Source organism: Bos mutus, chromosome 5, assembly GCF_027580195.1.
Source record: "Bos mutus isolate GX-2022 chromosome 5, NWIPB_WYAK_1.1, whole genome shotgun sequence".
NCBI classification, from domain to species: domain Eukaryota; kingdom Metazoa; phylum Chordata; class Mammalia; order Artiodactyla; family Bovidae; genus Bos; species Bos mutus.
In genome coordinates this window covers 51236621-51264400 of record NC_091621.1, presented here as the reverse complement: position 1 = coordinate 51264400, position 27780 = coordinate 51236621, and positions in this window count along the sequence as shown.

Here is a 27780-nt window from a genome sequence, read left to right as displayed (position 1 = left end):
TGTGTAGAAATCCTTGAAGGTGAACAGGACTGAAACTAGCATGGTCAGTTAAGAAGTTTTCTCAACGGCTTAGACAAAAACATCATGGTAGTGAGTGGGGAGGGACTTGGATCTCCACCCATGGAGCAGATAGGATGTACTGATAATTAGATATCAGGAAAAGGAAAGCATGAACACTCTAGGATAATTCCTCAGTTTGTATCTCGATCAACTGCAGTAGATAACAGTGCTATTTCATGAAAGAGAGATGACAGAGAGAGAGAGAATTAGGTTGAAGAAAAAATGAATCAAGCATTCTCAGTTGGTCACATTAAATCTGAGATTCTTACTCGATACCCATAGGGAGATGTCCAGGCTACAGTTGGACATACAGGTATGACATTAAGGAGAGGGGACAAGTTAGAAATAAAAATATAAGAATCTGCATATCATTGGCATAATCAACTTAATTAGATGAGTTTAACAAGGAAGAATAGGAGCAGGAAGTGAACTCAAAACATTCCCAAATTAAAGGATGATAGACAAGAATAAGTAAAGAAAAAGGAGAGAAAAGCCATAGCAGCATGTGGTGTCAGAGAATCCTAGAAGGGAAAATGTTCTTCAAAACGGAGAATGGATGACAGTGTCAAGTGCTCCTGAAAGGGCAGTAAATGAGATAGTGCTTGTGAAAGCATCTGGTACACTTAATGACACATAGTAGGTGCTTAATAAATACTATTCCCTTTACTTGCTTAGTAATTAAGAGCATAGGCTTAGGAATCAGTCTGCCTAAGTTTAAATCCATCCTCTGCTGTCCCATAATTGTATGGCCTTACACACAAGTCATTTTACCTTTCAATAGTTTGGTTCTTATATTTTAAAGTGAGGGAAATGGCAATGCCTATTTCATAGAGATAAAACTAACACATTGCTATCAATCACTCAGAATAATAACTATTTTCGTTCCTATTTATTTTTTCCATGTTTAGTATTTTCAAAAGCTATCCAGTAATAAATATGAATTACCTTTTGATTTCCATAATGAATACTTGGTTGAGTGACAATAATTAATTTTATTCCCATAGCTAGAGAGACAAGGAGCAAATTCCACCTTCCTCTCACATTGTGCACATGTCTGCCTTTAAAGAATAAAGTTATTTTCATTGATTGGAGTCCTGACAATGTGTGCACACGTTAAAGGGAGAAAACAAAGACTGGCAACGTACCCAGAAAATTGCAACAACGGAAGGTCATTTCCATCCATGATACCCAAGGAACAAGAGGAAGAAGCAATGCTGCTGGAGGTCACCATTACTAAAGACCTGGAATTGCAAAGGAGTGGGTTCTTGGTGGGAAAGAGGAATCTGATGATTACCAAGGACAGGGTGCTGGTAAAGGGAGGGAGAGGGGATGAAAGGTATAAGTTTCTAGTTTTTTCACCTTCATATCCCATTCCACTGGGACCAGTGATGATTCTGAGAAGTCAGCTGGCAAGGGAGCCCAGGGAAGCATCTTCAGATATTGCCTTCACAGCCCAGAAGTCTAAGGCCCAGCATGGAGCATAGACTAAGAAAGCAGAGAGAGGACAACCCAGCATGCTTTGTTATTCTCTTGTGTTTTGTTCCTGGCAAACTCCTAGTAAATGATACCCAAATAAGGGTGAGTTCTTCACATCTCAATACCTTCCTGCCATGCTGGTAGACAAAGCACCATCAGCTTCTAAGTTGGATTAACATCAACCAGGTTTTCATAGATATCAAACAATATGGAATCTCCTTAGTACTTTGCTTCTAACTTTAATAACTATACACACACACATATACATCAGTTGAAAGAATGTAAGTTATAAAAATGAAAAGCTTATCTAAACTTTTCTGAAGCATAAGCCAAATATTTTGTTTGTTTCAAAGATTTGGACAGAATTCCTTGAGTTGATGACATCCCACAAGAATGCCTTCATTCCTGGTTTTTACTGGAAACTCCTAAACTGTTGACACCATGGATTTTAAAAAGTAAACAGATGGGCATGTCTCCATGACTTCATTTTATGTTGAGAATATAAATATTCAGAGAGGCAAAAGACAATGTCCCTACTTTTCAATGTTTGTAAATAAAAGAATTTGCCAATGTCATTTTATCCATCCATCCATTGCCTGCTTGTTGATGTTTGTCTATGGCTGTGTTGAGAAATTCTTTAATCATTACTCATTCTAGGTAATTTAGAGTGGTTTTTTTTTTATATATAAAGGAAAGAAAATTTTGAAAATACGCTCAGAGGTCAAAATACCTAAAAATGTGAGATTAGTGAAATTTGTTACAATCATGACAAGATGAATGAAAAATCCTTTTCAGTGAAAATAACTTTTCTTTATAAAGAACCCCTTTTTTTTTCATTTTACAGGCCAAAAAGAAAAGGTATTTGGCATAGAGTGGTACTGGACTTTAGCCAGAGGAGAGTTTGTTCAGAACTTTGTCCCTCCTTTAATCTGGGCGAGTTCGAGCTACAGCAAAATTATAGTTTCCAGTATCCCTTGAATTTCCAAAGAGTTCTGCTGAGGAGGAACCTCAGAAGATAATGACTCAACAGTGTTAAATTAGAGACAGGGAAGCATAAAAATCTTGGCTGTTTAAATAATACCAGAAAAACAGTTTGCTATCTCTCTTGCTATGACATTTGAGATGAACAGACCATAGCCCATAGATGCAAAAAGTCACCATCTTCCCAGTAAAAGACATTTTGGAAAGTAATGGACACTATTTACTTTCATATAATAAGCTGGCATACATTACCTTGTCATTTTCAAACAAGATCAGTTCTTACACAGTTCTTTCATTTCAGTGGATACTCCACCATCACATTCTGGTGACTGATTATAAGCTGCATTTTGCCAAATAGAATCAGAGAGCAGCAAAGGTCGTTCATGACAAATTAGTAAGCAATTATTATAGACCAGCTAAGTAAAAAGGCACATAATCAAATTAATAAAAGCAAACAGTTTATGTTAATATGTTCCTTTTCTATATTTCTCAATTTTTTTTATTTTGCTTAAGAGTAGTTTGTACAAATTATTTTTTTTTCTGCAGTGTAATGCCATTAAATTTATATCTTTGGAAGAGGATATGGTCTTCTGACCTCTGGTTGGACCTTTGCTCACGTCAGAGATGCATCATAACCAGATAATGCACTTCAGGATCTAGCATCTTGTCTGCCAAGAGCAGAGCCATGTTAAAGAGAAAAGCCATGAGGGGAAGAGCAGTAAGATAACAGCCAACAGGTGCTTTAAATATTCATAGAGTAGGTGGTGGTGGTCCGACTAAGTCTAAGTCGAGTTCGGCTCCTGTGACCCCGTGGACTGTAGCCCATCAAGCTCCTCTTTCCATGGGATTTCCCAGGCTAGAATACTGGAGTGAATTGCCATTTCCTTCTCCAGGGGATCTTTCCTGATGCAAGGATAGAATCCCCATCTCCTGCATTGCAGGAGGATTCTTTTACCGCTGTGACACAAGTGAAGCCCCTCATAAAGGAAGGGGAGCCCAAATATTCAACAAGTTTCAAGATTTGAACTGATGTCACAGCAAGATTGAGTGGATAGCCCACGGAAGTAACTTTTATTTGGAAGCAAAGCCTACAAAGAGGTGGTCTGGCTATTTTGGTTTCTAAAATACTTTAAAATTAACAACTCAGATTTAGAACCTGTCTGTTGTACACAAAATTTTTCTTTTAAAATGAAAAGTTGCACATTTTAATGTGGTCAAGGTACTTACTTTAAAAAAAAAAAGCCAGGTTGACTAGCTGAAATATGCTGTGGCTATGAGAGAGGAACACGTATTGGAGGCTTGACTGGGAGATAGTCAGTTCTGTGCTCATAGTTGATGGAGAGATTCCCAACCACAGAATAAATACAAATGATTCCAGCTGAGACAGGCATCAATGCCATTTTAACTATAAATCCAATTTCTGGGTGTGGATTATTAAAGGATATTTTTTCAGCATTTTCTAATGCTGTGTAATATAAATTGGAATATATTTTAATGGTACAAATTCACTCTTCAGCTAAACATATATGGATTATTCCCTATTTTTTGTAGCTAGTATCAGAGCATATTTATTTTGCAAAATGCCCACCTCTAGTTTTCCAGCTGCTGCTGCTAAGTAGCTTCAGTCGTGTCCGACTCTGTGTGATCCTATAGATGGCAGCCCACCAGGCTCCCCCGTCCCTGGGATTCTCCAGGCAAGAACTCTGGAGTGGGTTCCCATTTCCTTCTCCAATGCATGAAAGTAAAAAGTGAAAGTGAAGTTGCTCAGTCGTGTCCAACTCTTAGTGACCCCATGGACTGGATCCTACCAGGCTCCTCTGTCCATGGGATTTTCCAGGCAAGAGTACTGGAGTGGGTTGCCATTGCCTTCTCCGAGTTTTCTAGCAGAGAGTCATAAAAGACCTCAGGAAAATAACGAATTTTATCTTTGACCAAATGCTTTTGTTTTCCAAAATTATTTTCTTTAGTGATAATACATTCTAGAAAATGTTTTGAGTTATATTATCAAACAGTCTATAGCAAAAGATTTACTAGCTACTTTTTTTTTAGATTCTCTTAAAATTAAAGAAATATAGAGTATAAGAAATGAAATTTTCTTTTTATTATGTTTTTTCCAATTAATTTTTTTTACACGAGGACATTATAGTCCAAAATAATAAATTCATTTTCCCAAAGCCACAGAGGTAGGGAGTATCTGCTCTGAAAAAGTTACGGCGCTTCATTACGCGGGGCAGCATATATATTAGTTGATACATTAATACACTTTTGTTATGCAAGGAGAGTGTCTTGAAAATGCATGAACAGTATTGTTGGTTATGAAAGCCTTTAAATTCTAAGACTCTAGAGAACAATACTGAAAGAGAGAAATAAATGAATTGTAGACAAGAAAAGGAAGATTCTATCAATTGATGGGCTGGGAAGAAAAGAGTATGACACACTGATATGTAGAAAATTCATTCTAAAGATGATTTTTGCTGGGTTGTTTGTTTTGTTTGCTTTGTTTTGGTAGAAGAGTATGACAAAGTGAAACAGATGATGAAATCAGGGAAGTACTCTATAAGGACTAAGAAAAGGTGTCAGTCAATTAAATTCTGTAAAGAAAACTGGATGACTAGGATAAGAAAACATGGCAGGTTTATTGAAAGTTTCTATTTGATGAAGCGAAAAGCAAAGGAAAAAAGGAAAGATATAAACATCTGAATGCAGAGTTCCAAAGAATAGCAAGAAGAGATAAGAAAGCCTTCTTCAGCGATCAATGCAAAGATATAGAGGAAAACAACAGAATGGGAAAGACTAGGGATCTCTTCAAGAAAATCAGAGATACCAAAGGAACATTTCATGCAAAGATGGGCTCGATAAAGGACAGAAATGGTATGGACCTACAGAAGCAGAAGATATTAAGAAGAGATGGCAAGAATACACAGAAAAACTGTACAAAAAAGATCTTCACGACCCAGATAATCACGATGGTGTGATCACTGACCTAGAGCCAGACATCTTGGAATGTGAAGTCAAGTGGGCCTTAGAAAGCATCACTAGGAACAAAGCTAGTGGAGGTGGTAGAATTCTAGTTGAGCTATTCCAAATCCTGAAAGATGATGCTGTGAAAGTGCTGCACTCAATATGCCAGTAAATTTGAAAAACTCAGCAGTGGCCACAGGACTGGAAAAGGTCAGTTTTCATTCCAATCCCAAAGAAAGGCAATGCCAAAGAATGCTCAAACTACCGCACAGTTGCACTCATCTCACACGCTAGTAAAGTAATGCTCAAAATTCTCCAAGCCAGGCTTCAGCAATATGTGAACCGTGAACTTCCTGATGTTCAAGCTAGTTTTACAAAAGGCAGAGGAACCAGAGATCAAATTGCCAACATCCGCTGAATCATGGAAAAAGCAAGAGAGTTCCAGAAAAGCATCTAATTCTGCTTTATTGATTATGCCAAAGCCTTTGACTGTGTGGATCACAATAAACTGTGGAAAATTCTGAAAGAGATGGGAATACCAGACCACCTGATCTGCCTCTTGAGAAATTTTTATGAAGGTCAGGAAGCAACAGTTAGAACTGGACATGGAACAACAGACTGGTTCCAAATAGGAAAAGGAGTTCGTCAAGGTTGTATATTATCACCCTGTTTATTTAACTTCTATGCAGAGTACATCATGAGAAACGCTGGACTGGAAGAAACAAGCTGGAATCAAGACTGCCGGGAGAAATATCAATAACCTCAGACATGCAGATGACACCACCCTTATGGCAGAAAGTGAAGAGGAACTCAAAAGCCTCTTGATGAAGATGAAAGTGGAGAGTGAAAAAGTTGGCTTAAAGCTCAACATTCAGAAAATGAAGATCATGGCATCTGGTCCCATCACTTCATGGGAAATAGATGGGGAAACAGTGGAAACAGTGTCAGACTTTATTTTTCTGGGGTCCAAAATCACTGCAGATGGTGACTGTAGCCATGAAATTAAAAGACGCTTACTCCTTGGAAGGAAAGTTATGACCAACCTAGATAGCATATTCAAAAGCAGAGACATTACTTTGCCAACAAAGGTCCATCTAGTCAAGGCTATGGTCTTTCCAGTGGTCATGTGTGGATGTGAGAGTTGGACTGTGAAGAAGGCTGAGTGCCGAAGAATTGATGCTTTTGAACTGTGGTGTTGGCGAAGACTCTTGAGAGTCCCTTGGCCTGCAAGGAGATCCAACCAGTCCATTCTGAAGGAGATCAGCCCTGGGATTTCTTTGGAAGGAATGATGCTAAAGCTGAAACTCCAGTACTTTGGCCACCTCATGCGAAGAGTTGACTCATTGGAAAAGACTCTGATGCTGGGAGGGATTGGGGGCAAGAGGAGAAGGGGACGACAGAGGATGAGATGGCTGGATGGCATCACTGACTCGATGGAGGTGAGTCTGAGTGAACTTCGGGAGTTGGTGATGGACAGGGAGGCCTGGCGTGTTGCGATTCACGGGGTCGCAAAGAGTCAGACATGACTGAGCGACTGATCTGATCTGATCTGATCTGATTTGATGAAGATAAGGACAATCTCTAGCTAGGTTTCTTTTATAAATAAATGTAGTCCTATCTCACTGTCATACAATTTGTGATTAAAATAATTGCAAGTAACATAGGGTACCATGAGATCCATTGAAACATAAAAAGTAAGATTTGGCTGATAACTTGAATGTATGAGGGAAAGTCTTATACTAGTCTTCATACAGAGTGACATGATGTGTAGGTAAAACCTTGCCAATACTATGGTGTGGAGATGGTTAGTAATGGGCTGCTACAGCCAACTACCAAGCCACTACAACAATGGGATAGTGGTATCACATTCCAAGCAAAGACTACTGGAAAGACAAAGTCTATGTAAGACCTAGATTTTGGGAAACATCTGGATTTAGGTTGAATCATTCATTTATGCAGAAAGGCATGGGAAGTCCCAAAACTCAAACGTTGAATATTACTGATATTGTCCTGATTGCCTGCAAATGGTGTGATTTTTCTTCCTCTGCCAATTTATAAGAATTACATACATTCTTTTTTCCCTTAAGAAAGAACATTTGTTTAATCTATATTTAAGCTCTTTCAACCCTTACAAGTTCTAAGTATTACTGATAATAGAACATCAAGCACAGGTCAATTCCACACAAGGACCTTCTACAACCACTTAGCTGAGAGTTCCCAAAAGAAGCCTATATAAAAACACAAATATAATTATGACTTTATTCAAAGGAATCATAAAAACTGGACTTAAGAGAATGTTGATGTATGGAAGGCACAACTTATTTGAGAATTCATTGGCAGATGTCAGAAAAAATTAGGAAGTTGGCATCTGGTCCCGTCACTTTCTTGCACATAGATGGGGAAATAATGCAAAGAGTGAGACACTTTTTTTTGGGGTGGGGGCTCCAAATCACTCCAGATGGTGATTGCAGCCAAAAAATCAAAAGACACTTGTTCCTTGGAAGAAAATCTGGACAGCATATTAAAAAGCAGAGACATTCATTACTTGACCAACAAAGGTCCATCTAGTCAAAACTATGGTTTTTCCAGTAGCCATGTATGGATGTGAGAGTTGGACTATACAGAGGGCTGAGCACCAAAGAATTGATGCTTTTGAACTGTGGTGTTGGAGAAGACTCTTGAGAGTCCCTTGGACTGCAAGGAGATCCAACCAATCCATCCTAAAGGAAATCAGTTCTGAATATTCATTGGAAGGACTGATGCTGAAGCTGAAACTCCAATACTTTGGCCACCTGATGGGAAGAACTGACTCATTGGAAAAGACCCTGATGCTGGGAAAGATTGAAAGTGGGAGGAGAAGGGAATGACAGAGGATGACATGGTTGGATGACATCACCAATGTGATGGACATGAGTTTAAGTAGGCTTTGGGAGTTGGTGATGGACAGGGAAGCCTGGCGTGCTGCAGTCCACAGGGTCCCAAAGAGTTGGACATGACTGAGTGACTGAATTGAACTGAACTGGCATAAATCAATCTCTGAGTTGGTCATAGATTTGAAAAGGCACAGACTTGGTGTAAAAAGACATGAATTCCAGTAAGAGGATAACTTTCATTACCACCTGTATTATTTTGGCCAAGTCACTGAACTTTTCATAATAAGCTTCGATCTCTCTTTTTTTAAATTATTTACTTCCTTTTTTCTTTTGCATTGGTAATACCATATATTCTACAATGTTGTTAGATTTTATCAGAACATATAACTTTTGTTTCATGTTAGTTGTATTGCACCAAAAGGAATAAATTTAAAGAAAACTGAAAACACTGAGGCAGAAGACAGTCTCTCTGCAAAGGAGCCAGTGAGGTATTTAGATATTCCCTCAACAATTCAGTGTTAACATTTGACAATGTTAAGGTAACATTCAATGCTTGTTTAGTCAACAAATAACTACTGAATATGTTCTAGATGCATGGCCATTTTCCAGGTTCTGAGCTAAAAATGGTGTCCAGGAGATGTGGTCTTAGTCCTCATGGAATCAGGTCACAGCATCAGTCCAATGGAAATGGGATTTATTTTTATAAATTAGTGGAAGCCTAGTTTGAACTTATAAGCTATACTAAATATACTTCAGGACAAGTACATTTAGAAGCAGCACAGTCTGAGGTCCCAGGACTGTGAAACAGTTTTCAATAGGCATCTTCTTGGTTGCATTGAGTCTTTGTTGGTGTGAGCTGGTGTTACTCTTTATTGCACTGCACAGGCTTCTCATTGCAGTGGCTTCTCTTGTGGAGAAGCACAGGCTCTAGGTGCACGGGATTCAGTAGTTCCAACATGCAGGCTCAGTAATTGTGGCTCCCAGGCTCTAAAGTATGGGCTCAGTAGTTGTGAAGCAAGGGCTTGGTTGCTCCAAGGCACGTGGAATCTTCTCAGATCAAGGATTGAACCCATGTCCCCCGCACTGGCAGGTGGATTCCAAGCCACTGTACCATCAGACAAGTCCAAGCTTCCATTTCTTAATCCACATAATTATTCTAATACTACTTGCTTTTGCTAATTCAGATAGTTAGAATAGCTCATTCAATATCTGAATCAGTCTGGAAATGTACTTTCCTCCTGCCTGATTCATTATCACAGAGCATCTAAGTCTTCCTTTTTAGTTACCTAGTGCAAAGTTTGTCACACAGTAGGTACTCAATAAACATGGTGAAATGTAATTGAATAATGCACAGAAAAGGAATATAGTACTTACAAAGTTTTCTTGAACACTAACGTGAAGAATATTGGTGAAGGCAAAAGTACAGTGAAAAAGGGAGGGATGGAAGACCTAAAAATACATAAACCTGCTAATTTTCAAGAATTGGTTGTAAATCTGCTTGTACACCCATGTAACAAATGCCTTTAGCCTTTACACACTGGATTACCCCATGATACTGTGTACCTGACATTCTGTTGCACTCTTTTCATACTTGCTACAGTTAATGATCTGTACAAGTGTTGTCCAAGAGAACTTTCAGCAAGGATGAAACTCTATGTGTACCCTGCCTTGTTAGTAGCCACTTGCCACTTGGAGCTGTTGAACACTTGAAATGTGGCTAGTATAATTGAGGAGTTAAGTTTTAAACTGTACTCAATTTTCATAATTTTAAATTTCAATTAAATGGTCACATGTGGCTAGTGGCTACTGTACTAGACATGATAGATCTAATAAGTTATATGGTTAATGAATGATCATATTCCTTCTTGGAACAACAGACTGGTTCCAAACAGGAAAAGGAGTCTGTCAAGGCTGTATATTGTCACCCTGCTTATTTAACTTCTATGCAGAGTACATCATGAGAAACGCTAGGCTGGAGAAAGCACAAGCTGGAATCAAGATTGCCAGGAGAAATATCAATAACCTCAGATATTCAGATTACACCACCCTTATGGCAGAAAGTGAAGAATAACTAAAGAGCCTCTTGATGAAAGTGAAAGAGGAGAATGAAAAAGTTGGCTTAAAGCTCAACATTCAGAAAACGAAGATCATGGCATCCAGTCCCATCACTTCATGGCAAATAGATAGGGAAACAGTGGAAACAGTGGCTGACTTTATTTTTCTGGCTCCAAAATCACTGCAGATGGTGACTGCAGCCATGAAATTAAAAGATGCTTACTCCTTGGAAGGAAAGTTCTGACCAACCTAGATAGCACACTAAAAAGCAGAGATATTACTTTGCCAACAAAGGTCCGTCTAGTCAAGGCTATGGGTTTTTCCAGTGATCGTATATGGATGTGAGAGTTGGACTGTGAAGAAGGCTGAGCGCTGAAGAATTGATGCTTTTGAACTCTGATTTTGGTGTTGGAGAAGACTCTTGAGAGCCCCTTGGACTGCAAGGAGATCCAACCAGTCCATTCTAAATGAGATCAGTCCTGGGTGTTCATTGGAAGGACTGATGTTGAAGCTGAAACTCCAATACTTTGGCCACCTGATGCGAAGAGCTGACTCATTGGAAAAGACTCTGGTGCTGGTGAAGACAGGGGACAGGAGGAAAAGGGGACAACAGAGGATGAGATGGCTGGATGGCATCATTGACTCAATGGACATGGGTTTGGGTGAACTCCAGGAGTTGGTGATGGACAAGGGGGCCTGGCGTGCTGCAGTTCATGGGGTCACAAAAAGTCGGACACGACTGAGCGACTGAACTGAACTGATTCCTTCTTGGAGAAGGAAAAGGCTTCTAAGATAGCATTGTGACTCAAAATTATATGTGCCCGAAAAAAAAAAAAAAAAAAAAAGAACCATGGTTAAACAGATTCCAATTTTCAAAACTATCTGAGATTTTGTTTTCTACAGCTTGTGACTTAACACATCTCTTTGACAGGTCATTGCATTCTTTCACCAGAAGAACACACAAAATTCAGTTGCATTGCATTGAACACTTACACTTTAGCTTTCTGGGACTCATTTTCTTCATCTGTAAAATGAGGTGGTTGGACTTCATTAGATCATATTTGAAATTCTTTTCATCTATAGGGACAGGGAGCAAACTTGCTTGAATTGTTGGAAAGAATCTGCTAGTTTAAGTCTCATTTGTTAATTTCTGTCTCATCATCAGAACCTCTCCAATATGTTTTCCTTTCCCTCTATGCCTCTCACCCTTTCTTGTCTGTTCACAGTTCAAAAGACTTCTCCTGTCAGAATGATTTATCCTTCTGGATTTATGCTGTCAGAAAGGCTTGTTTAGATAGAATCCAGACATACTCATGTGTTGCTTATGCATTCTAATTAAGAAGGACAACTTCAAATGGATCAAGGTTATCTTAAAAAAGAATTAGAACCTTAGTCAAAGATCAGAGGAGAAGAAAAACATTATAAAACAAACTTAGGATAAAAAATTCCAAAGTTTAAATCAAACTAAGACGGGAAGCATGTTTTTCTTTCTCCAAATCAGACTCATTCTTATTTGAAGAGTTTTTAAGAGCACAGAGTAGCTGCAGTTGCAAAAACCCAGGTTTCTGACGTGGCTATTTGGAATTTGTTAAAGAAAAACAATTCTGAAAATTCACTCCGGTCCCTCTGGCTCCCCTGGTTCTCTGCACCCTGAGAAAGAAAAAGATTACACAAGCGCCATCTTTTGGAGAAAACAGCAATAGCAGCAGATGCCAGATTTTAAAACATTAATTCTATTGAACTCTCAAAGGGAAAAATGAAGTTGTAAATATCATTTTAATCTTATAATAATGTTTTATCTAAGAGTTTCTAAATCATCTGATTCAAAAAATAAGAGTAAAAGCTAAATTAAACTCTGGCTTTGGTTTTCTTCATCTTTGAATTATGGTAATGAGGCATACCAGATTCTATTTTAAAACAATGTTTGAGATAACCACAAAAGAACAAAATGCTACCCCAAATCCTGATGTTACTATTTTTTTTTAGGCTTGATCATGGATAGAGATCTACTGGGAATATTCATTGCTTGCACCCAATGACTCTGCCCTAGATTAGGTAATCCTTAACGTTATTCACGTAGTGTCTTGTTTTTAGTGTTTAGAAGAGAAAACCAGAGAAGCAGAGAATTCTTATTTATTTTATCCAAAACAAGGAAAAATTGGTGCCAGGAATCTGCTAAGTTTCTTGGACTTGGATAGTGAAAGCTTTTGAAATCCTATAAAGCTTGTAGAGGATGTAAGCATACTTATTGTTTAATTTGTGCAAACAGCCTTCACACATCCTGAGCAATCTGGGCGTGCTCTCCCCTGGTACAATGACTGTCTAGCACAAGATGCTGCAACTAAACAGATGAGGCTGACCTTGGATGTCTGAATTTTGCTTTAAGCAATGTTGAGATATCCCAAAATTTGACTTAGCAATAATTCTCATTTTACTGATATATTGAAATCATCAGTGTAAAGCACCCCTCCTTCTATATCTTCTTCTCTGAGGGCTTCCCAGGAGGCGCTAGTGGTAAAGAAACCACGTGCCAATGCAGGAGATGTAAGACACACGGGGTCAGTGAAGCACTTTTCAGACATAAGCTATTGAAGGCATAGAGGTAAATCTGATACGTGGCTGATGGCTTCCATGTTTGTCTGAGTTTATTTTCCCAAACTATTTTCTTGGTGTAACCACCTACTCACACAAATTTAATATGCATACAAGTTTTTAATGTTTACCTTAAGTCATACTCCAAATCAGATTCTACGTTATTCCCTAAATCAAGTATCACAAAAGCTGCTGTGAATTTAAAGTAAGAAATGAAAATTGCCCTTCTAAACCGCCATAATATTCTGAAGAGCAATTTATTACTGAATATATGTCCTATATTTTTGTATCAATTCCTTCTCCACTCTGCCCTGTAAATTTTAACAAAATTATTAGGCCTGAAAATAAATACTAAACAAATTACTAAAACAGCATTTTGGGTTTTATGCTTTGCCAATATGAGACTGTTAGGAGTTGGAGTTAAAATTCTTCGGCACGCCCTGTTGTGGTTGTCATTCATATCTCTCCCTTTCCGAAAAACCTCAAAATAGCTTATAATGCCACGTACCATATGTGGAGTAATAATTAGGCTTACCAGGGTGCTTTCTGCTGGACAGTCTCTTTGGCATAGACAAAGCCATAAAATCCAGCTTTTTACATAGTGTTATCCAATTTTTTTCAAATGCTTTAAAGACCATAACTGTAATATCACTTGACAACTTTGGCATGCTCGAAGCTAACAAATGTGCACTTTTAGATCTGGGGTTTTTTAATCCATTTTTTTTTTCTATTGGGACAACTACCAGAATTTGGGAATTGAATCAGTAGTACACATCCACAAGCCTTGAACTCTGAAAAATTAAAGTGAAGACATGTAACAGTATCTCCTGCAACTGACTTTTGCAAAAATTATTTGTAATTTCAAACTAAAAGTCAATATAAAGACCTTCCAAGGAAATGTAATATTTTTAATGAGCTTCTGGGAGCAATATATATTTATCATTTTCCTAATTAGAATCCTTATATCTGGTCTCTACTAATATGTGTGTGTATGTGTGTGTTTCTGTGTGTGTGTGTGTGTGTGTGTGCTCAGTTGCTCAGTCATGTCTGACTCTTTGCAACACCATGGACTGTAACCTGCCAGGCTTCTCTGTCCATGGGATTTTCCAGGCGAGAACACTGGGGTGGGTTGGAATTTCCTACTCCAGGGGATCTTCCCAACCCAGGGATCAAACTTGGATCTCTTGCATCTCCTGAATTGGCAGGCAGATTCTTTACTACTGCACTACCTGGGCTTCTCTGGTGGCTCAGAAGTAAGAATCCACCTGCCAACGCAAGAGATATGGATTGAATCCCTGGGTCGGAAAGTTCCCTAGAGAAGGAAATGGCAACGCACTCTAGTATTCTTGCCTGGGAAATCTCATGGACAGAGGACCTTGGTGGGCTACAGTCTACTGGGTCACAAAAGAGTCAGACAGGACTTAGAGACTAGGCAGCAACATTGCTGGGTACATAAACCTCTGTAATTTGGCCACATAGAAGTCTTTCGGGGGTTTGCTGTTTGCATCCCAAACAGTCACAAAGCGCTTGCATCAAAAATCGGTGTCCTTTGATTCTGTCACATCATCAGGAAAGCCAAAGAATTGTCAGAAATAAAAGAAGATTTAAATATTTAAAGAGTAAGATCAGGATGGTTGAAGTTTGTTTTTTTGACATCAAGAAAAGGGGATGGGTCTTAAAAGTCTGTGCTTTACCTCTTCAGACATACACAGACACTCAAGCACATACATCGAGGCATATTTGTTTATATAAGCAAGTCTAAGATAGGGTTCTTTAAGACTGCAAGACTATGATGATGTCCTGAATAAAATAAGAGAAAACTACTTATAACTGTTTGATAAATTCATTTTCTATAAAGTGCTGCTGCTGCTGCTAAGTCGCTTCAGTCATTTCTGACTCTGTGTGACCCCATAGACGGCAGCCCATCAGGCTCCCCGGTCCCTGGGATTCTCCAGGCAAGAACACTGGAGTGGGGTGCCATTTCCTTCTCCAATGCAGGAAAGTGAAAAGTGAAAGTGAAGTTGTGCAGTCATGTCCGACTGTTCTCGACCCCATGGACTGCAGCCTACCAGGCTTTTCCATCCATGGGATTTTCCAGGCAAGAGTACTGGAGTGGGGTGCCATTGCCTTCTCCTCTATAATGTGCAGCTTCCACCAAGTTCCTGTTTCTTCTGATATATGTTTTATTAAAATTCATAGGGGGCATGGCAATAAAACAGAAGCAAGGATTTGCACTTTCAACCAAAATATTCAGAATGTTTCTGATTGTTTTCACCTTAGCTTAGAAACTGGTCTATTTTGTAGTTAATTTTCAAGTACTTTAGCCCATATGTTTCAGTACTTGAGTAAATAAGCAGTCAAAAATCATGTTTAATATTTCGTTTTAAAACTCAGTTAAAAAAATAAAATGTACACACACATATATACACACACACACATGTAGAGAGAGATATATTCACATATGGGCTTCCCTGGAGCCTCAGACAGTAAAGAATCTGCCTGCAGTACAGGAGACCTGGGTTTGATCCCTGGGTGGGGAAGATCCCCTGGAGGAGGGCATGGCAACCCACTCCAGTATTACTGCCTGGAGAATCCCCATGGACTGAGGAGCCTGGCGGGCTGCAGTCCTTGGGGTTGCAAAGAGTCAGACAGGACTGAGCGACCAAGCAGAGCACATATTCACATATATATAGAAATAGATGTGTATATATTTGTATGTATGTATGTGTGTGTGTGGTGTGTATGGAGTGTGTTTATGTTATATGAGTTCCTCATATTTTACAATGCTGTATGTAGGAAGGGTGGGGTATAGACAGTTCGGGGAAAATGTAGAGCCTTTTATGACCCAAGTAGAAAATGTTATAAAATGAATACACAAAATTAAAAATTATTCACATTCTCAACAGGAAAATTATTAAAATAGAGGCTCTTTGGCTACTCATACTTCTATAAAATGCAAAATGCAATATTTTGTTACTTAAAATTATATAATAGGAGAACATGGGTATTAAACCATAAAGTCTGGGGTTTGAAACTTATTTGCAATATCTTGTGTAATAGTCAAGATCTTGTGATCTTGGGCAGTTATTAAGCTCCTGAAGCCCCAGTTTTCAAGTAAGAAAATTCTGACTTTGTGGGTTATGGGGAGGATTTAGTGCAATTTCCTGTGCCTTTTCCACAAGGGATACTTAGTAAATATTAACTCTGCTTACTTTAAAAGTCTAAATACTTTTCAGTGAAACCACCCTGATATATAAGGTAAATGAGCATCATTGGTTTGCTAATGCTGAAATGGAAATGAGAAAAAAAGCCCTTTAGAAAGGCTTTCTTGTTGGATTTTGCAAACCCAGACTCCTTTCTTCTAAAGCTTTGCAAAAAGGCTCTTCCTCCAGGCGATCCGTATAGATAATCTCCACCCAGTTCAATTAGTCTCATTCATTCCAGCATAAAGTTAATTAATTTAAAATCTTCAAAAGAATAAATCACTTCTGAGATTCTGCCCAATCATATCTGACGAGCAACAGGGGACCATAGGTCCTTTATTTTTCCCCTCACCCTTCCACTCATTTCTTCATCATTCAATCAGCCATTTAAACATTAAATACTAAGATCTGGGTGTGTAGAAGCGTTGGATTTCTCTAGAAAAGATAAAGAAGAGCAGGGACACAAGTCTTCTGAGCTTCCCTCTGTTCATTTCACACCCTTGTGTATGAAGTAATCATATGTGAAGAGGATGATACCTCCATAACTGTAGGGTATTTCACTGTTTATGAAGGGCTGTTGGCTTATTTGGGGCTTCCCAAGTGGCTCAGTGGTAAAGGATTCGTCTGCCAGTGCAGGAGACTCAGGTTTGATTCAGGGTCAGGAAGATCCCCTGGAATAGGAAATAGCAACCCACTCCAGAATTCTTGCCTGGAAAATTCCACAGAGAAGACTGGTGGGCTGCAGTCCATGGAATTGCAAAGAGTTGTACATGACCGAGTAACTAAGCATGCATGTTGGTTTATTTGATCTTGACAACCCCATGAGACCATTATTCTCAACTCAAAAAGGCCCAGAAACATCCCCAGGATGACAGTAAGTGAAGCTGGCCTCAGTGCTTAAGCCTCAGAAGTTGATTTACTCTGAAGACACTATAACAAGTTTTCTAATTTTCTATCCCATAAAGATCCCAATATGTGTGGGTCTCAAGCCATGTAAACCTGATCAGCCTCTGCTAGACCTGTGCTGCTTCTTTTTTGTTTTGTTTTCACTAATGTTATGAAGATAATGCTTTTAGCAACTGTATTTAAAATATCCAAACCAGTGGTTCTCAGCTATACTGTGCATAATATTTATCTGGAGAATTGATTCAAATATGATTCCAAAGTTCCTACCTTAAAGAGCTTATATTTCAGTAGTCTAGTTTGCAATTTTAAGAATACAGATCTTCCTCAACTTATGACAGGTTCCCAGCTGAAAATATCCTAAGTTGAAAATGCACTTAATACGCCTAACCTATCAAACATTAAAGCTCAGCCTAGCTTACCTTAAACTTGCTCAGAAAGGTTACTTTAGCTTACAGTTGGGCAAAATGATCTAACACAGAGTCTATTTTAGAATAAGGTGTTGAATATCTCATGAAATTTATTGCATACTGACTCTTTGAGACCCCATTGACTGTAGCCCATCAGGCTTCTCTGCCCATGGAATTTTCCAGGCAAGAGTACTAGAATAAGTGCTGTTTCCTACTGCAGGAGATCTTCCCAAACCAGGAATTGAACCTGCATCTCCTGTGTCTCGTGCATTGGCAGGCAGATTCTTTACCACCGAGCCACCTGGAGAGCCCATTGCATTTTGCACTGAAAATGAGAACCAACGGTTGTAAGTGTATTGTTTGCTCACCCTCGTGATCATGTAGCTGACTGGGAACTGTGGCTCACTGCCTCTACCCAACATCACAAGAGTATCTTACCTTGGGAAAGGATCAAAATTCAAAATTTGAAGTACAATTTCTACTAAATGCAAATCACCTTTGTACAATCATAAAGTTGAAAAATCATTAAGTTGAACCATCATAAGTTGAAAACCATCTGCTGCTGCTGCTGCTAAGTCACTTCAGTCGTGTCCGACTCTGTGAGACCCCATAGACGGCAGCCCATCAGGCTGCCCTGTCCCTGGGATTCTCCAGGCAAGAACACTGGAGTGGGTTGCCATTTCCTTCTCCAATGCAGGAAAGTGAAGAGTGAAAGTGAAGTCACTCAGTCGTGTCCGACTCTTAGAGACCCCATGGATTGCAGCCCACCAGGCTCCTCCATCCATGGGATTTTCCAGGCAAGAGTACTGGAGTGGGGTGCCACTGCCTTCTATACGTTGAATATTAGATGTGCTATATATGCAATATATGTCTAGTCAAAGCTATGGTTTTCCAGTAGTCATGTATGGATGTGAGAGTTTAACCATAAAGAAGGCTGAGCACCAAAATACTGATGCTTTTGAACTGTGGGCTGGAGAAGAGTCCTGAGAGCCCCTTGGACAGTGACGAGATCAAACTGACCAATCCTAAAGGAAATCAACCCCACATATTCATTGGGAGGACTGATGCTAAAGTTCCAGTACTATGGCCACCTGATGTAAAGAGCTCACTCACTGGAAAAGACCGTGATACTGGTAAAGATTGAAGGCAAAAGGAGAAAGAGATGGCAGAAGATGAGATGGTTAGATGGCATCACTGACTCAATTGACATGAGTCTGAGCAAACTCCAGGAGATAGTGAAGGACAGGGAAGTGTGGCATGCTGCAGTCCATGAGGTCACAAAGAGTTGGACATTGCCTATAAGATGTATATGCAATATATTTGTGTGTATAACATAGGATCATATGTATCATACTATATGCAATATATTTGTGTATGTGTATTTATGATACCTAAATATCTGCACCCCAGCTAAGCCTGATTATCTTTGGATCACATGTTAAGAATCAAATATAAGCTAAGACTTTTAAACCTGAAAGGAGCCCCAGAATTTGTCTTCTACTGACATTTTTCATTTAAAAATAAGCTGAAGTTTTTGCTGCTCTGTTGGGTGACTTCCTTATCTGGAAATGACGACAACTGTAAGGTGCTAGGGAGGGGGCAGAAGGTTCAATTTGTAAGCACTCTTTCCAAAAGTAGCCCTTGAGCACTAATTTGGGGGTATTGATTCTACTCATTTGAACTCTGTCACAGACACACCTGATCATTCAGAACACCATTAAAACTCCAGTTGCAATTTCACAGCAATCACAATAAAAATGCTGAAGTAGTATGCTATGCTATGCTATGCTAAGTCATTTCAGTTGTGTCCGACTCTGCGACCCCATAGATGGCAGCCCACCAGGCTCCCCCGTCCCTGGGATTCTCCAGGCAAGAACACTGGAGTGGGTGCTGAAGTAGTATAGATTGACCTAAAAATAAAATGTAAATAGTTGCCACATCTCCACTTTGCAGACTCTGCTTAACAGCAGTTTTAGTCCTAGTCACCTTATTTCGCTTTAACTGCTGTCTTTATGTTAACCCTTGTTCCTTCCACAAGATCCCTAATTTCTGCCAACAAACTGATTCTCTACCTCATTCCAACAGTTCCCAGCCTCAGCCACTCCACAATTCCATCCCATCTGCCATGAAGCAGTCACTGCAGTGAAACAGTCATTAAAATCTGAGAGATGCCATCTGCTACCTAATAATTGCTTATGAATCATTCAAGATTATAAATATTACCTTTGCATTGTAGACCTGGGACCTTTGAAAGACTGGCTCAAATAATTTGACATCATAGTTATCATCAATGGCCTGATAAACTACAACATTCAAATATCATTTCACCAAAAATAGCAATGGCTTTTTAAAAAGTACAATACTCTCTTTTTTCCTTATCTCCTTCCCACTCCAACCAAATACACAGCTGGAATGAAAACTGGAAAAACACCAACACTTTTAAGCTTCACTAAAAACCAATAAAGAGCAGAAATATAGCCAAAACTCAAAATAAATTATTTAAAGACATTAAATAGAGTGGAACAGGAATATAGATTGATGAATAACATAAAGTATATGGTGCATTATAAGGTTGATTGAAAGTTTATTAAAAGCAATAACTGTACTCAATTAAGAATTAATTGAAAGAGTGAGACAAAGCTTTATTTTTCCATCCATTCTTTTACCACGTGAAAAGGACCCTTTAACATTATGGTTTTTATAATTATTACAAATTTGGAGTGTATTTTAGATAATAATTAATCCAAAATATTAAACGATATTTATTACCAAACATGTTAAAATCATTTAAATAATTGTATAACATACCAAACTACGTAGAATGATTTAAAAATATGTGTTTTATATATATATAAAGTCATTTTCTTTCTTCTGAAGGATTTATATATATGCAATATTTTTCAAGTAATATAAGACTTCATAAAGTATATTATTTTATAAAGTAAATTTTAACAGGATGATGTAACTGGTTCAGAAACCAAAATATATATTACATATTATTTTTCATCAACAGACAGATTTGTAATTAAGGATTTCAATTTAATAGAATGACCCAGTACCGCCACCTGCTGTTTAAAATAGAAAATACAACTTAATGAGTTCAATTTACAGAAAGGAGAGCTCAAAGCTTGGCTTAGTACCATCATTATGATTATCTCTCAGATTTTAAGATTTTTAACTAATGTATTGTTTGAGCATATGTGAATATCTTTAAATATACTGATATTATGAAGAAGGAAAGAGATCAGTGGAATGAAACGAGTAAAGCCAAGTGAACTAAATAAGCACAACTTGAGTACTGTGGTGCACTCTAAAAATAAGAGAGAATTTGATTTTTCTGCCACGCAATCTCATCAGCTTTTACTGATCTCACAGACTATACAAGTTTATTCCTCTATATATTTATTACTGGTAGCAGGTATATTATCATTCTAATGCCGAGAGACAACATGGCCTTTTCAGTTAGGACAAACTTGGATATGTATTCCAGAGCTTCTGCTTCTTAGCTTTGAATTCAGTTCAATTATGTAGCCTTTTCAAAACCCCTGCTGCAGATTTTAAAAATTGAGACGTCAACATGGACTTTGAAGAGTTTTATTAGACTTTCAAATGTTATATGTAAGGTACTGGGGCTACATTTTAGGCACTGTATAAATGATATCTCTGGCTTTATTTCCCCACAATTTTTGTATTTAAAAATATGAAAAACTATACATCTTCTGTAGTTTCAAATAAAAGCTTATTAGCACTTCAATTTTTGAAATGTATGGCCATGCACTTAGGTTAAGTTGACTCAGTTGGTTTCATATGTAATCACTTGAGTTCCAACCTGTACCTTGGCAATATGATGGAGCACCTCACTAATATCCCAAATTTGGGAAGTTTAATGGACAGATGTCACAAATGTCATGAGAGGATGTAAGACATCTTAATCATTTGAGCAAGTGTAAAGCATAGGACTAATTAGACACTCAATCTAAGAAAAATAGCAAATTTACAATAGTCAGGACTTACAGTTTCAGCCTAAAATCCAATCAGTGATTATTTTTGACAAGGAGACTAGGCGAGGATTACAGACAATCTAAATTCATGTTCCTTAATAGATGTGGATTCATCTGATGACGTGAGGTCATTTTGGAAAGTACGAATCTCTCACTTATTGACAAGCCTCCAACAGAGTTTTAAGAATGGACTTTATCCTGTTTTCTGATGTAATCCCATGAAAAAATAGTAATTTTTTAAAACCTCGGAGAAGGCGATGGCACCTCACTCCAGTACTCTTGCCTGGAAAATCCCATGGAAAAAAAAAAAAGAAAATCCCATGGACTGAGGAGCCTGGTGGGCAGCAGTCCATGGGGTCGTGAAGAGTCGGACACAACTGAGCGACTTCACTTTCACTTTTCACTTTCATGCATTGGAGAAGGAAATGGCAACCCACTCCAATGTTCTTGCCTGGAGAATCCCAGGGATGGGGGAGCCTGGTGGGCTGCCGTCTGTGGGGTCACACAGAGTCGGACACGACTGAAGCGACTTAGCAGCATGAATATTTAGTTATCCTTAGGGAAATGGTATTTTGAGTATGATCATCACTGTGAGTTTTCTGTGAAAATTCAATTAGGTGAGAAAAATGAAATAGGTCTATACCATAGGGCTTTTTGGCCTTCCCCAGTGGCTCAGTGGTAAAGAATCTACCTGTGATGCAGAAGATGCAGGAGACCTGGGTCTGATCCCTGGGTCGGGAAGATCCCCTGGAGGAGGGCATGGCAACCACTCCAGTATTGTTGCCTTGGTAATCCCATGGACAGAGGAGCCTGGGGGGCTGCAGCCCATAGGGTCACAAAGAGTCAGACATGACTGAAGTGACAGAGCACGCGTGCATGGAGCTTTTTGGTACTACATGGAATGATGCCATGGGTGGATTAAAAATGACTAAAGAGATGGGTGGATTAATATATGGATTAACAGATGAGGAGAGCTCAGAAAAGAAGTTTACCAGGGGAGAAAGGATAGCTCTTCCTTACAGTAGAATTCCTACTAATCAAGGTGAAAGGAACTACGAAAATACATAAATCACTGTTTGGAAACCACCTTAGTACCCCAACAATAATCAAATCAAATGAAAAGCATCAATGGATTTGTAGATAAAAGTATGGTGAGAAGCAGGATGATGATATAATCTCAAAGTAACTCTCAACAAGATAGTTATTAATGACAAAAGGGGAAGTGGTAACTTTACATTGGAGAAAATTGCAGGTACCACATTTATCAAGTGGACAAAGTTAAATTGTGTGTGGTGTGTGTGGGCGCTCAGTTGTGTCCAACTCTTTGCAACTGCATGAAGTCTAGCCTACCAGGCTCCTCTGTCCATGGGATTCTCTGGGCAAGAATACTGGAGCGGGTTGCCATTTCCCTCCAAGGGATCTTCCCGATCCAGGAATGGAACCCACATCTCTTGCGTCTCCTGTGTCTCCTGCACAGGCAGGTGGATTCCTTATCGCTGTGCACCCAGGATTACTATCATAGTGATGGTATATCATGATGCATTGGGAAAGACACATCATCCCAATGGCATTCTTTCCCAAAATGCACGACCTGAATCTAATTAAGGAAACATCAGACAAACTCAAACAGAGAAACACTTTACAAAGTACCTGCCCTGTATTCCTCAAAAATATTTGTCATGAAAGTCAAAAAGCAAACCAACAAAACCATTCATATACAAAATTTAATAAAACGAGGATCTGTTCCAGATTAAAGGAAGAAAAAGAAACGTGACAATATACTACATGTGATCCTGGATTAGTTAAAAACATTAGTAGTACAGATCGCTGAATCTGAATATGTTTTACAGGTTAGACACTAGTATTTCAGTTTCTTTAAAAATTTTCTAAGTTTTACTGAGAAATAATTGACATAAATGACTGTATATATTTAAGGTATATAGCATGATGGTTTGATTTACACGTATTGTGAAATAATTATCACCATAGATTTAGGTAACATCTATCATCTCATATAGATACAATGAAAAAAATGAAAAAAATCTTGTGATGAGAACTTTCGGTATCTACTCTCCTACAAACTTTCACACATAAATATCACTCGGCAGCGCTAATGATAGGCATCATGTTGTTTTGTTACATCTCTAGTACTTATTTATCTTAAAACTGGAAGTTTGTACCTTTTAATTCTCTTTCTCTAAGGCCTTGTTTCCCTCTCCTCTGATACCCACAAATCTAATCTCTTTTTCTATGTTTTAATTAGATTCCATATACAAGTGAGATGATAAGAGTATTTGTCTTTTTCTGACATTTCCCTTAGCATAATGCCTTTAAGTCCATCTGTGTTATTGCAAACAGTAGGATTTCCTCAGTTTTATGGGTAAATAATATTTATACATATATATATATATATATATATATATGATGGAATTGTTAGTTTCTTGACTATATTCATGAGATGTGATTACATAGCAGAAAATATATACTAATAAACTTAGATGTACAGGGTATCATGTCTACGACTTACTTGAAATATTTCAGAAAAAATTTTGGATACAGGTATATTGTCACCAACACTTATATCTTTATCCAGGGCTTCCCTAGTGGCTCAGTGGTAAGGAATTCACTTGCCAATGCAGGAGGTGTCAGCTTGATCCCTGGGTCGGAAAGATCCCCTGGAGAAGGAAATGGCAACTCACTCCAATATTCTTGCCTGGGAAATCCCATGGACAGAGGAGTCTGGCGGGCTACAGTCGGTGGGATTGTAGAAGAGTCAGATATGACTCAGCAACTAAACAAGAACAACGTCTATATTCATAGCCATGTCCATGGTGTGTTGGGGAGACAGACAGAGTGAGTACAAGCAATGTTGATAAAAAGAACTCTGGGTTGGGGCATATGGGAATTCTTTGTACTAATTTTGAAAATTTGGGAGACATCTGAAATTATTTCAAAATTAAACACTGAAAATGGTAAAAGAAGTGGGAGAGAAAAGCAAAGAGAAAAAAGTGGAAGAAAAAAGGAGGAAAGAAGAGGAGGGAGATGAGGAGAAAGGCTTACCTTCTCAGAAGATCTATACCGAAATCTTCTCTCTCTGAGCTGTTCCATAACCTCAGTAATTTAAGTGTGAATTTACTGAATTAAGATAATTTGGATGGAAATGAGGAATGAAGAACTAGAAGCTTGAGTTTGGAGTAAACTGCACATCTAATTGAATGCATTTCCTGTACTATAAGCTATTTAAGGGCAAAAAGCCAATCAATTTTTTCCTCACTCTTGTTCATCAAGCTCCAATATGATGCCCAACACACAGGAAATGTTTGATGAATATGTATGAAAGGAATAATGTACAATACCTGCTTTGTGATTTGCTCAACTCTTATGCTCCTATTTTGAAATAATCTTAATGCCTTCTTAAAATCTGTCCACCAACTGTCTAGGGATATTAAGTATATAATTATTCGCTTGAGTAGCCTTTTTAAGAAAGGAAAATCAAAATGTGTGAGACAGAGAAAGATGAAATCTAAGAACTCATTAGCAACAAAACACTGGCATCTCTTTGCTGACCAACACTAACAAGAAGGTTTGTATTTTATTCCTAGTGAGTAATTGTAAACTTCCTTGAGCATTAATTCAATATAATAGCCTTAAACAGCTGTCAAGTGTTGTGGTAAAATAAGATGGCTGGTAGAGTGTAGGATTACATTTCAAACAAAGTTCAAAGTCTCAGCAATATCTACTTCTTTGGAATGTGGAATGTGAAATTTGAAATTACCAGGATAAATGGATACGCTAAAAAAGTTTAACGAGGTCACAGCCAGACTGGACCTGCAAACCAGCCCGAGGGGCAATGAGTGGTAAGAAATGTTTCAAGCCTAACTCACTAATTTTCTGTCTATTCTTGGTGACATTTGCATTTTCTTTTGCATTAGAAAAAACAGACCAAGTCTGAGAAAGCCTGCAACCCTTCAACCTCAGGCAACTTTCTTAAAGAGAAGTCTTCAAGATGACAACATATGGATACTACATCTCCACGCCTTACCCACAGCTGGTAAATTCACAGTGAGCCCTCTACCCAATGCCAACCTATCCATATAGTCAGTGACACCTATGCAGTGGTCGGGAGCAAAAGACGGATGATGGCCTTTATATTGCTTTGTGTGTGTGTGTGTTTAAAAGAATCATTGAGACATAACTGACATAAAACAACTGCACATATTTCTATATTTATATCTATATCTGTATCCATCTCCAGGAGGCCATTGCCACAACAGAGATGTTGAATGAAACTGTCACTTCTAAAAGTTTCCTGTTGCCCCTTTGTAATTCCTCACTCTCGCTCCTCCTCACCTTCCTGCCATAGAAGGCAGCCACTTGCCAGCTTTCTACTACTATACATTAATTTTCATTTGCTATGGATAGAACCCTACACTATGTCCTATTTTATATAGCTTCTTTTACTCAACATAATTATTTTGCTAACATTTACATCCATGTTGTAGGATAGATTCCTTGTTATTAATGACTAATACTTTATTTTACAAATGTACAGATTATTTATCCACTCAGTTACTGATGAACATTTGAATTGTTTCCAGTTTTTTACCTATTACGAATTGGGCTAATAATTAATATTCACATAAAAGTTTTTGTAAAAACATATGCTTTTATTTCTCTTGAATAAATGAATAGGAGGAAAATAGCTGAATTTATGTTTAATTGTTTAAGAACAGCAGAACTATTTTCCAAACTGTTTGTACCATTTCACATTCTTCCCAGGAATACATGACAGTTCTAAATCCCCAGCAATGTTGCCAACACTCTGTACGGTAGGTCTGTTTTATTTAACCATCCTCATGGAAACACAGTGTTAGCTCATTGTATTATCTCATTAATTTGTACTTCCAAAATTCATCATCAGCATATATCCTTTACTGAACTATTTATTCAAATTTTTAGTTGTATTGTTCATTTTCATTGTTATTCTGTTGTAAGTACCCTTTATATTCTGAAGACATAGCCTTTATCAAATATCATAAATTGTGTATATTACATGGAAATATATATATATAAAACATGCATATATATATATATATATATGTTGTGCAAGCATTTTCTCCCAGAATGTGACTTGCATTTTTGTTCCTTTAACAATGTCTCATGAAAAGAAAAAAATTTTTTAATTATATAATTACTTATTTATTGGCTGTGCGTGTCTTGATTGCTGACCGTGGGCTTTGTCTATGGTGGGGGCTCCTCTGCAGTTGCAGTATGAAGCCTGCTCATTCGGTGTCTTCTCTCGTTACTGAGCACGGATTCTCGGGTGCGGAGGCCTCAGCAGTTGTGGTGCACAGGCATTGTTGCCCAATGCCATGTGGAATCTTCCTGGACCAGGACTTGAACCCGTGTCCCTTGCATTGGCAAGCAGATTCTTAACTACGGGACCACTAGACAAGGCCAGAGTAGATGTTTTTAATTTTAATGAAATTCAACCTATCAGTTTATTTTTCTATAAACCATGTTTTTATTTTATCATGGTGCTGGAATAGGTGTGGATTAGGACTTATGAAAGGGCTAAAAAGTGAGGAAAGATCCAGTTCATTTAAAAGTTTGTGAAAACTTTCTACCATAAGTTGTACTCTAGGACCCAGAACATATCCCCTTGATATGAATACACAGCAAGAGGTCAATAAAGCTGCTAAGACTTACTCTCTAGATTGGTCACTGTTTGTTAGTCTTCATTATGCTACGTAGATGACTCCATAACCACTGGGAGGCCCTGCAAATGGCAATTGGTGTCACCTACAACCAAATGTGTCAGGAAGATCAGAATACCAATATAAAGTTCATCTGTCAAAACCTGCATCAGGCAGAAGGGCTCCTGGATAGCATAGCTGCTTTGAGATGCTTATTGGTTATAAAGCACATTAAATCCCCAAACAATATGCTCTGGAACAAAGTGAAATTTGTAGTAAGAGTATCAGGACACATCATTAGCACCTAATGAAATACACTATAGACAATTCATCAGAATTCTCTAATCTTTTTGGATTATGCAGTAAGAATGAACTATATAAATAGCAGAAAGATACCACTGCCATTTTGAAGAGAGAAATCTTCAAAAAAATTGGGGCAGGGAGAGTTTTTTAAAACCTGGGTCAAAAATCCTGCAAAACCACCCTCTTCCATTTAATCTAATGACATACTCAGCAGGTATCATAATATTTGAGGTTCATTGACAAGATTTCCCTGAATGATAGAAAAG